The sequence below is a fragment of the Stomoxys calcitrans genome, chromosome 3 (genome assembly GCF_963082655.1).
Source record: "Stomoxys calcitrans chromosome 3, idStoCalc2.1, whole genome shotgun sequence".
NCBI classification, from domain to species: domain Eukaryota; kingdom Metazoa; phylum Arthropoda; class Insecta; order Diptera; family Muscidae; genus Stomoxys; species Stomoxys calcitrans.
The window spans coordinates 106147308-106157889 of NC_081554.1; the positions used below are offsets into that span (position 1 = coordinate 106147308).

General features: G+C 39.3%; 1 protein-coding gene across 1 annotated transcript in view; it reads right to left on the bottom strand.

Moving 5' to 3' along the window:
• Positions 1 to 9507, bottom strand: part of LOC106090318 (cyclin-dependent kinase 5 activator 1) — a 428985-nt gene extending 419478 nt beyond the window's left edge. The window contains exon 1 of the mRNA XM_059365389.1: positions 9424 to 9507. The gene's annotated coding sequence lies outside the window, so the exon portion shown is untranslated. The remainder of the gene's footprint in view (positions 1 to 9423) is intronic.
• Between the last annotated feature and the right edge of the window lie 1075 nt (positions 9508 to 10582).

The following is a 10582-nucleotide window of genomic DNA, read 5'->3' on the forward strand; positions in this document are numbered from 1 at the left end:
TTAACTCGGACTGCGTCGACCCGAAAGGCTTCGGGTTAACCAAGTTTATTGACAGCAGTCCTCTGGTCTTCACCGCCAAATCGTCTGCCTTTTCATTCCTCCTTACTCCGTTAGGGCCCGGAACCCAAACGATGAGGATCGTGCCATCCTCAGAGAAGGAGTTAATCTCCTACTTACACTGCAAGACTGTTCGCGACCTTACCGTCCTGGATGTAATTGGCAATTTTACTATCTGGAAAGATGTTCACACTCGACGTTCTCGCGATAGCACCACACCAACTCACACATTCCGTGATCGCTCGGATCACGACAAAATTCAGAAGGCTCCTCAGAAGAAGACATGGGAATGATAATTTAGATTGTAAAGCATAGAAAACATTGACGAACTGTCAACTGAGGGGGATAAGTGGTAAGGATGGGAACCAGCTATGCAGAAGGGCCGAAAGGGTCTTGACTGGGCTAGACCCAGAGGTCTCAATGTTAATCCAGAGAAGACTGAAATATGCCTGTTCACGAGGAAGACGAAGGTGGGCCAATTTAAAGCACCACGTTTTCTCAATAAGACGATTTCCTTATCTGGCAAGGTCACGGTAGTATTGCCATTCGGAAGATCATGATCAACGGAAGGATCAAAGCTAGAGGACAGATTCCGCCTGGGGGTGTACATTGAGAACCCAGGGACTGAGATCTGTTTTAGACTGCCTGACCATAATACGGTCTGCAGGCGAATATCCGGGCGATCACGGAATGCGTGAGGAGGCGTGGTGCTAACGTGAGAACGTCGAGTGTGATTTACCGACAGTAAAATTGCAATAACATCCAGGGCGGTGAGGTCACGAGCAGTCTCCCAATGTAAGAAGGAGATTAACTTCTTCTCTGAGGATGGCACGATCCGCCTCGTTTGGATGCTTTCATCATTTCGTCGATAATTGTGTTTTCTTGTTTGCTGTTTGTTGCTTGTTGTCAATAGTGAGAGCTTATTTGTTCCTTAATTTGTTATTGCACTCTCTTGAACAATCCATTTGAGCATTGTCTTACTTCGGTGTTGTTGTAATTCTGTCATTGCTGTCATCATTCATTGCTGCTCTGTGTCTAACCTACATTTGTCAACTCTATTCGACTCATCACACCAGAGGTTGTTGGACACGATAATCTTTGTTTGCTGTCTCGAAAGGCCACTTTTATTCACCGCCCACGTGGGGTTAGCCACCTACACTGTAGACATCTTACATGAGGATAAAGGAGTTCGTTGGTGCTGTCCAAAATGTAAAATTTATGATGCTGAATTTTTCACATTTTTTAGGAACACAAAGCAGGAATTTGAAGTCATAAGTAACGAACTTTATATGGTTGTTGAAAAGTTCGCGAAATATTGGGTGGCCCAAAAAGTAATTGCGGATTTTTCATATAGTCGGCGTTGACAAATTTTTTCACAGCTTGTGACTCTGTAATTGCATTCTTTCTTCTGTAAGTTATCAACTGTTACTTTTAGCGTGCTTTAGAAAAAACGTGTAAAAAAGTATATTTGATTAAAGTTCATTCTAAGTTTTATTAAAAATGCATTTACTGTCTTTTAAAAAATCCGCAATTACTTTTTGGGCAACCTATAAAGAAATGTTCACTAATGCCGCTTGTCTTGAGAAATATCTACATTCACATTCCAACTATTTAAGGAAAAGAAAACACCCATTGATGCCAATAATATCGTCCCAACTAAATCTACAACTTCAGTTCCTTCTATCAACGTTGTTGAACCAACTGGAGCTGCCATAAATAGCGCTTCGACACATTTTCAGTTTCCAGCTGCAAACCTCATCCCAACCTTCTGAATCCAATATATTCTATTCTCCTGCTACGTCACCTGGGACAATACCATCTACAATTCCCGGAACATCTAATTTTAATGGACAGCTAAAAATTCTTGTACTGAAAAAGACTATTTTTGCTACACGTTTCGCTGGTGAAACATCATCTGATGAAATCATATCGTACATAAAATGGAACTAAACAAAAATGTTGAAGTTATAAAATTTCAATTTGACGAGAAGCGTAGAATAGCCCCATTCAAAATATTGATACCGGAAGACGTTTTTGAATTCGTGGTGAATCCAACTTTTTGGCCACCTTTAACCGTTGTTCACGAATTTATTTATAAAATCAACCCAAGATCAGATTTTGTAGTTTTACCTTCATCCTCAATTGAAGCTCCAAAAAATTAGTTTCCCCACCTAAAGATTTTTTATCTATGTATACTTTAGCGGAATGTTGGAGGGCTTAACACCAAATTATCTTCCTTGTACACAAACAGTTTTTGTTTTCGTTATGATGTTATAATTTCTTCTGAAAGCTAAGTACTATACCAAAACTTCTTGAAAAGATTATGACTGATAACATCTTCCATCAAGTTTTTTTCAATTTCAAAGCTCGATCAACTGTTACAAATGTTTTTGCAGTTTGTAACTCTTGTCATGGATTTAGGCAGAGGTAACAGACTGATGCTTTATATACCGACTTTAGTAAGGCGTTCGATAAAATCAATCATGGCCTACTTTTGTTTAAGTTCCGTAAAATCAGGTTTTCTTCTGTATTATTAAATTGAGTTAATTCTTACTTATCTGGACGTGTTCAGAATGTATACTTCGGCGATTCTTTTTCGAAGTCAATTATTGTGAAATCCGGTGTTGCATAGGGCAGTAATCTGGGCCCAATTCCTTTTTATCTGTTTATAATTGAGTTGCCTTGTGTTATTAAAAATTCTTCAATCTTAATGTATGCTGATGACGTAAATATTTTCCAATCGCTCTGTGTTCCTTCTGAGCAGGACTCGATCTTGATAACTTTTGTTTATGGTGTTATGTAAATTTATTGGAACTAAATTTCTCGAAATATAAATTAATGTCTTTCTATAGAACACAACACTTGACAAAAAGCTATCATCTTAACGGGCGTGAAATTGACATAGAAGAAACTTTTCTTGATCTTGGCATCCTCTTAGATTGTAAATTGAATTTTAGACAACATATTTCTATGATGGTGAATAAATCGTTTAGTTCTCTCGCACTTATGAAGAGATGGAGTAAAGAATATGATGATCCTTCAGTTTCCAAGTACTTATATATTTCTCTTGTCCGAAGTACACATGAATATGGATCCGTTATTTGGAATCAGGTTTATACTTTTCACAGAAATAAAATTGAGTCAGTAGAGAAACAATTTCTACTATTTACCTTCGTAGTCGTGGTTAGAATTATCAAACACATCCTTCCTATACGCTTAGATTAAATTTAATAAAGCTTCCTACTCTAAGTAGTCGCAGAAAAATTTTGAACATCATTTTTATCTCAAATATTTTACACGGGAATTTGAAGTCCGAATTTTTGTTGAGCCTGCTTAATATTGACGGTCCTTCTATAATAGCGTGTTTAGACCAATACTTACTTACGCCTCAGTAGTTTAGTGGACTGCTATGAAGAAAAAGTGCAACATATGGACCATACAATAGGTTCAGAGAACATGTTGTCTTGGCGTAGGCGGAGCGATGAGGACCACGCCCGCTGGGGCACTGGACACTATTCCAGATATCTGACCCATTGACATACAGATTAAGTGTGAGGCAGCCACTGCGGCTATGAGACATAAGGCGATGGGAGAATGGATTGAGGATCGGTGCAGCTCATACCATCGCGGTATAATCGAGGCGACGATAGGAAACCTGGAAGGATGGGTAAAGGTTTCCGATCGGATACCTGAGATGAACGTTGAAGTCGAGTGCGAGGCACTGCTGCCATTGGCACAGTCTTGGATTGATGGAACCCTTGTATTGCCATCTGGAAAATCATGTTACACGGATGGATCAAAGCTGGAGGACAGAGTGGGCGTGGGGACTTACACTGAGAACCCTGGGACTGAGATCTGTTTTAGACTGCCTGATCATAATACGTTCCTGCAGGATGAGATCCGGGCGATCACGGAATGTGTGAGTTGGTGTGGTCCTAACGTTGAGTCTGAATATCTTTACCGACAGTAACATTGCCATAAGGGCAATAACAGCCAGGACGCTAAGGTCACGAACAGTCTTGCAGTGTAACAAGGAGATTAACTCCTTCTCTGAGGATGGCATAATCCGCATCGTTTGGGTGCCAGGCCATAATAGAGTAAGGGGAAATGAAAGGACAGACGATTTGGCGTCGAGGGCCAGAGAACTGCCGTCAATAAACTTGGTTAACCCGAAGCCTTTCGGGTCGACGCAGTCCGAGTTAAGGCAGTGGGCGACGAATGCGCATGCAACATTGTGGAACAGCGAAACGGTCAGTAGGACGGTGAAAATCCTATGGGGGTATCCAGATCGTGAGAAGACGAGGCTATTACTGAAAGGAAGTAAGAAGGAGGTCAGTTTAGCTATTGGTATCATAACGGGACACATAGGACTACGAGCTCACTTATGTAAAATCGGTGCGGCAAGTGATAGAATGTGTAGGGCATACGGGAAAAATGATGAGACGTTGGAGCATTTCATTTGTCATTGCCCGTCTTTCGCGTCTAACAGATACCGGCACTTAGGTGGAGACACAATACCAATTCCTAATTTAACATTTTCGTTTTAGAGGTTACTTCATAGTTTTTAGAGCACATAACAAGCCGATTAATATCTGCACCCTCTTTTCAGTCTAACCCAAGCTAACCTAAGAACAACGAGAAATTTTCAACAGCTTAATATTCAATATCATCAAAACGATATTGCAAATAATGACCCTTTTCGTCGTATTTATTTAGATTTTAATAAATATTATCCTATTTTTAATCTTACTGAAGTTAGATACTCATTAATAGGAAAAATTTTACTATACTTAAATCCTAGCTAAATATCAATTTTGTTTGTATATATTTATTTATATTAGTATGTAAGGATATATGTCTCTATAGACTTTATAATAAAAAATATTGCGCAAAAGCCATAGAACACAAAAAGCGGCATTTCAAAAAGTTAAATGTTTTTGGTGAATATTGACTAATTTTAATAATTTTTAATGTTTTTTCGATTTTTTGCCTTATGTATACCAATATACTTAAATTCTTCTTGTTTTGTCATTATAATAATAAAATAAAAAAAAAAAAACAATTAAGAAAAAAATTTTTTTCAAAATATTTTGCATTGGGTTTATTTTAGCAATATGATCTCCGCTCATTACACTGTAATCTGTCAGTAATCGCTTACTTTTAAACTAAGGTAAGCATAGTTCGATAGGAGGCAGAATAGGTCAAATACCCAAACAACTAGTATTGTTCTGTTGCAAATAGGAAGCGGAAGGGGATCAATCTATTACGAATGCACTGGTGGAGTCTTTCGGAGAAAGTTGCCCTCTTCGGAAAAGGAAATCATCCCAAGAAAATCCTGAATGACCGGGGAGATTTGCAATATTGGGAAAGAGGTCCGCAGTCTTTTTAACAGAGCACGTCGTAAAAAAGATGAAGTATATTGGGATGTGTATTACACACGGCTCAAGGAATGCTATATGATTACCAGAGCGGCAAAAGAGTTTCCTGAATGCCTTGCTGCGAACAGGTCGATAGCGTTAATTATAGTAGACGACATGGGAATGAGAGCAGAGACGACGGAAGACATGTTGAGGCTTTTGATGAAAACCCATTTCCACAGGATACGACGGGACTCACGGACACACCGGAATCTTGAAATAATAATGTTGATCGAAGGTTTATAATTACGGAAGTTATGGTGAAGGAATTCTTGAGGAGATTCAAACCATTTAAGTCACCCTGACCTGATGGAATATTTCCGGCGTTACTACTGAAGGAGGCAGACCATCTGGCGCACCAACTGGCCAATATTTTCACAGCATGCCTAGGACTTGCATATACTCCGATAGCCTGGCAGGGGACTAGGGTGGTGTTTCTACCAAAGCCCGACAAGGCAAGTTATGCGACACCAATGGCCTACAGACCCATAAGCCTTACGTCCTATCTACTCAAAACCATGGACACCATTGTAAAGAATAAGACATCCAGCGAACTGATCAAATACAAACAGCATGCCTATGTTAAGGGAAGGTCGGTGGAGACTGCCCTGCACGAAGTTGTGCATAAAATAGAAGAATCATTCGATGCTAAAACGTACACACTGGCGGTATGCTTTGGCATCGAGGGGGCTTTTAACAATGTGCGGACCGACACACGGATCCAATCCTTAGAACAGTACGTGGTGGACCCGGTTCTTAGAGACTGGATTAAACCTATGCTAAGGAACAGGTGGATAAATTTTGTGTGTCCCACGACATAAATATGAAGATGAAAGTGGCACAAGGCATGCCACAGGGGGACATTTCATCGCCACTTCTATGGGTAACCACCGTAAATGGCCTATTACGATGCAGACTGAAGAGGGATTTGAAAACCTCTGCTAGGATTTTATAATACTCCTAAGGGGTATAGATCCGAACCAGCTATGCAAAACTATCGACAGGGTCCTGCATATGACTGGACTAGACCCATAGGTCTCAATGTTAACCCAGAGAAGACTGAAATATGCCTGTTCAATTTAATGCACCACGTTTCTTCAATAAGACGATTTCGATATTTGAGAAGGTCAAATACTTAGATGTGATCTTGGACAGGAAACGAAATTGGAAGTGTCACATTCAGAAGCGTACTGAGAAGTCTCACAAATGTTGGGCATTATGTAGATCGGCCATATGCCCGAAATGGGGCCTGAATCCGAGGATAGTACACTTGCTCTATAGGAGCGTGATAAGACCAATACTTACTTACGCCTCAGTAGTTTGGTGGACTGTTATGGGGAAAAAGTGCAACATACAGATCATACAACAGGTTCAGAGAACATGTTGTGTTAGCATAGGCGGAGCGATGAGGACCACGCCCACTAGGGCACTGGAGACTATTCTATATATCCGACCATTGATATACAGATTAAGTGTGAGGCAGCCCCTGCGGCTATGAGACTTAAGGCGATGGGAGAATGGATTCAGGATAGGAGCAGCTTATACCATCGCGGTATAATCGAGGCGACAATAGGAAACCTGGAAGGAAGGGAAGAGGTCGAGTGGGAAGCACTGCTGGCAGGGGCACAGTCTTGAATTGACCCTATTGAAACCCTATTATTGCTATCTGAAAGATCATGTTACACGGATGGATCAAAGCTGGGGGTTTGCATTGAGAACCCAGGGACAGAGTTCTGTTTTAGCCTGCCAGACCATAATAAAGTCCTGCAGGCGGAGATCCGGGCCATCACGTGAGGAGGTGGGGTGCTAAAGCGAAGACATCGAGTGTGAACATCTTTACCGACAGTAAAATTGCCATAAGGGCAATAACAACCAGGACAGGAGTCTTGCAATGTAAGAAGGAGGTTAACTACTTATCTGGAGTCTGAAAGGGCAGACGATTTGGCGGTAGAGGCCAGAGAACTGCAGTCAATAAACTAGCTTAACCCGAAGGGTCGACGTAGTCAGAGTTAAGGGGGTGGGTGACGAAAGCACGTGCAACCCTATGGAACAGCGAAACGGTCGGTGGGACAGCGTAAGTCCTATTAGGAGACCCAAATCGTGAGAAGAGAAGGTTATTACTGAAAGGGAGTAAGAAGGAGGTCAGTATAGCTCTCGGTATCATAACGGGACACATAGGACTACGAGCTCACTTATGTTAAAATCGGTGCGACAAGTGATAGTGATAGAAGCGGGGAAGATGATGAGACGTTGGAGCATTTTCTTTTCATTGCATGGATTTCACGTCTAACAGATACCGGCACTTAGGTGGGGACACTATACCAAACATAAACCAGGGAAGTGGCATTGAAAACAATTAAGGATTTAGCAAGTAGCACTTAGATTTTCTTTTTCGAAGTTACTTTTTTAGAATTTAGAGCGCACAAACAGCCGATTACTGGCTTAGGTGTATGTCCATAGTGGCATGGGGCGGATTTTTATATGGAGCCTCTTTTCAACCTAACCTAAGTAATGAACACTGTAAAAATTTTAACAAAAAGAGGTATTTAAAAATAGTGGAAGAAACAATTCAGCCCCATGTTATAACATTAAACATAATAATACTACGATATCAAACAAAATATATATCACTGAACATTTTCAACAATTTTATCAAACTACTCCAATTGATCCAGTGGAAGACTTCGATACTACGTGTCATCAGAGCCGTATCATCATAAACAACAAAAAATCGCATGGTCCTGATGGCAACTCATTTTAAGGAAAATACCTTCAGTTTCTGTACAGCTGCTTACTTGCATTAAATATGCAAGTAAGCAGCTGTATAAATAATTATTATTTTCCTTCGGCATGGAAAAAGGCCAAAATAATTCCAATAAAAAAGAAGCAGAACAGCGAAGCCGTATCTGAGGTCCGTCCGATTTCATTGTTGCCGAACATCGGCAAAATATTGGAACATATCCTGGAAGAGAATATTTTATAAACCCGATCTCCGATTACCAGTTGGGATTTAAAAAATTACACTTCACCCAACATGCACTGAAATCAGACTTGTGCAATAACAATTGCGCTGGATATTGAAAAGGCATTCGACTCCGCATGCCATAACGGAATTTTATATAAGATGGTGAAGCTGGGAATTGACCCCTTCTTAATCATGATCCTCAAAAGTTTCTTTACAGGACGAAAGTGTGTGGTACAATTTCGAGATGTGTTTTCTGCCCCGGGTGTTGTAGAAAGTGGGGTACCACCATTTTTATTCAACCTTCTTCTCTACGATTTCCCACGCGAAACTCAGACTCTTAGACCATTATATATAGATGTTTGCATGGTTTACGCCCATGACATTTCTCTACTAGAAGCTACGAGAAATGCTGCGTCACATTCACATTTAAAGCTCATCAACTGTTTTTACAAAAAATAGGGCATCAAAATAAACGCCACGAAATCGGAAGCAATATGCTTTAGAAATGCCTCTGGGAAATGTCCCTGTTATGTCGTACCGGAAAGTGAGGACCTTCGCCTCGCCCTTGATGGAATTGATATTCCTTTTAAGACAAGTCAAGAAATTTAACTAATACGCAAGAGATGCAAAATGAATTTCGGCATCTTTCTCACGACTGCTAAACAACAAAACTATTGTTATTAAAGGTCGCCATGATATCTGCTTTACTGTACAGCTTTCCTATATGGTTCTCCATTTCCCCTGTGGTAGCCAATGAAATAGAGATCTTTGAGTGAAAGATTCTGCGCAAATGCGTCAACATGCAGTTTGAGAATCCAACAAAAAAATGTCCATTGCACATATATATAAAATGTATAACCTGTTTGTAAATATGCCTTATCACATCCGCTCAAATTTTTAGAAGGCCTTGAATTCCACGAAAACTCCCTTCTTAATGCAACTTTTAACATAGAAAAAAATCTGCACTGGACAGATTCTGCTTACCTTTCTCCAATATCAATGAAATTCCTGACAACGAGTCTGTCCAATACGAGCTTCCACAATTCTACATTAGAACAATGCCTGGTTCATACAGAGGCTGATTCTACTAAAGAAAACAATAAATAAACAACATTTTCAAAACTAATAATACAAATAATTTATAATACAATAATTGAATTATACTCACTAATTATAAATAATAAGCAAATCAAATTTATTATTATTATTTTTCCTTTTTCAGCACAAAGACAAAAAAAATTTGGACACTTTCCAAATCGTTGATATATTAAATCAGTCCTTAACTATGTCAGCTGTTATCAGTGTTGCCGTTTTTGGAAGGTTCCTACCAAAATTTGTAGGTTTTTATTCGCTTGGTAGGCTAATTGCTGAAAAAACGCTGGGTATAACTTAAAACTATTTCACTTCTTGTCGTTTTTCTGTATTCTTTAAGAGTGCAGATAAAATCATGTATGTCAAGGAGCCATATACTGTTACAAGGGGTTTTACTGCTTCAAATTTCAGCAAAAAGGGCGTAAGTTCCGATGTTGACTGTAACTGGTACGAGTGTTAAAGAATCTTTTCCATATTTGCTAAATTCTGGGTAAGAACTATTTTGTTAGTTCGTTTTAAGTGTTAAAATTGAACTTTATACGGTTTTCGCGGTGAAACTCCATATAAAAAAATAAGCGGAAAATATCGATGAAAAGTGTTTGTTTCGCTATAACTTGATTTTTCATCTCGGGAAAATTTACATTTAATTTTTTACTCTAATTAATATCTCGGTACGGGAGAAAACGTGCCACTTGGCGATATATACCCATGAGTGACTAAATAGGGACTAAAAAAAGTTTAAAATTCGATAATGTTTTCTAACTTGGTAGAGTGAAGCTTATTTTTATTTCTCTTTCTAATTTATTTCGTTTTCGAATCGAGATTAATAGTCGAAGATTTTAAGTCAAATGATTCTCCCTGACTGGGATTTGAACAGCCAACCTTACGATTGTGATGCGTATTTTATCCCTCTGTGCTACGCGCTTTTCTTCGTTTCGGAAGGCTAAGTAAATATATACATATATTTTCTTTTGTGTGGGTTTTTTTTTAAGTTAGCGTCCAAAAAAACAATAAGAGTTGATTATGAGATAAGATAAGAGTTGATTATGAG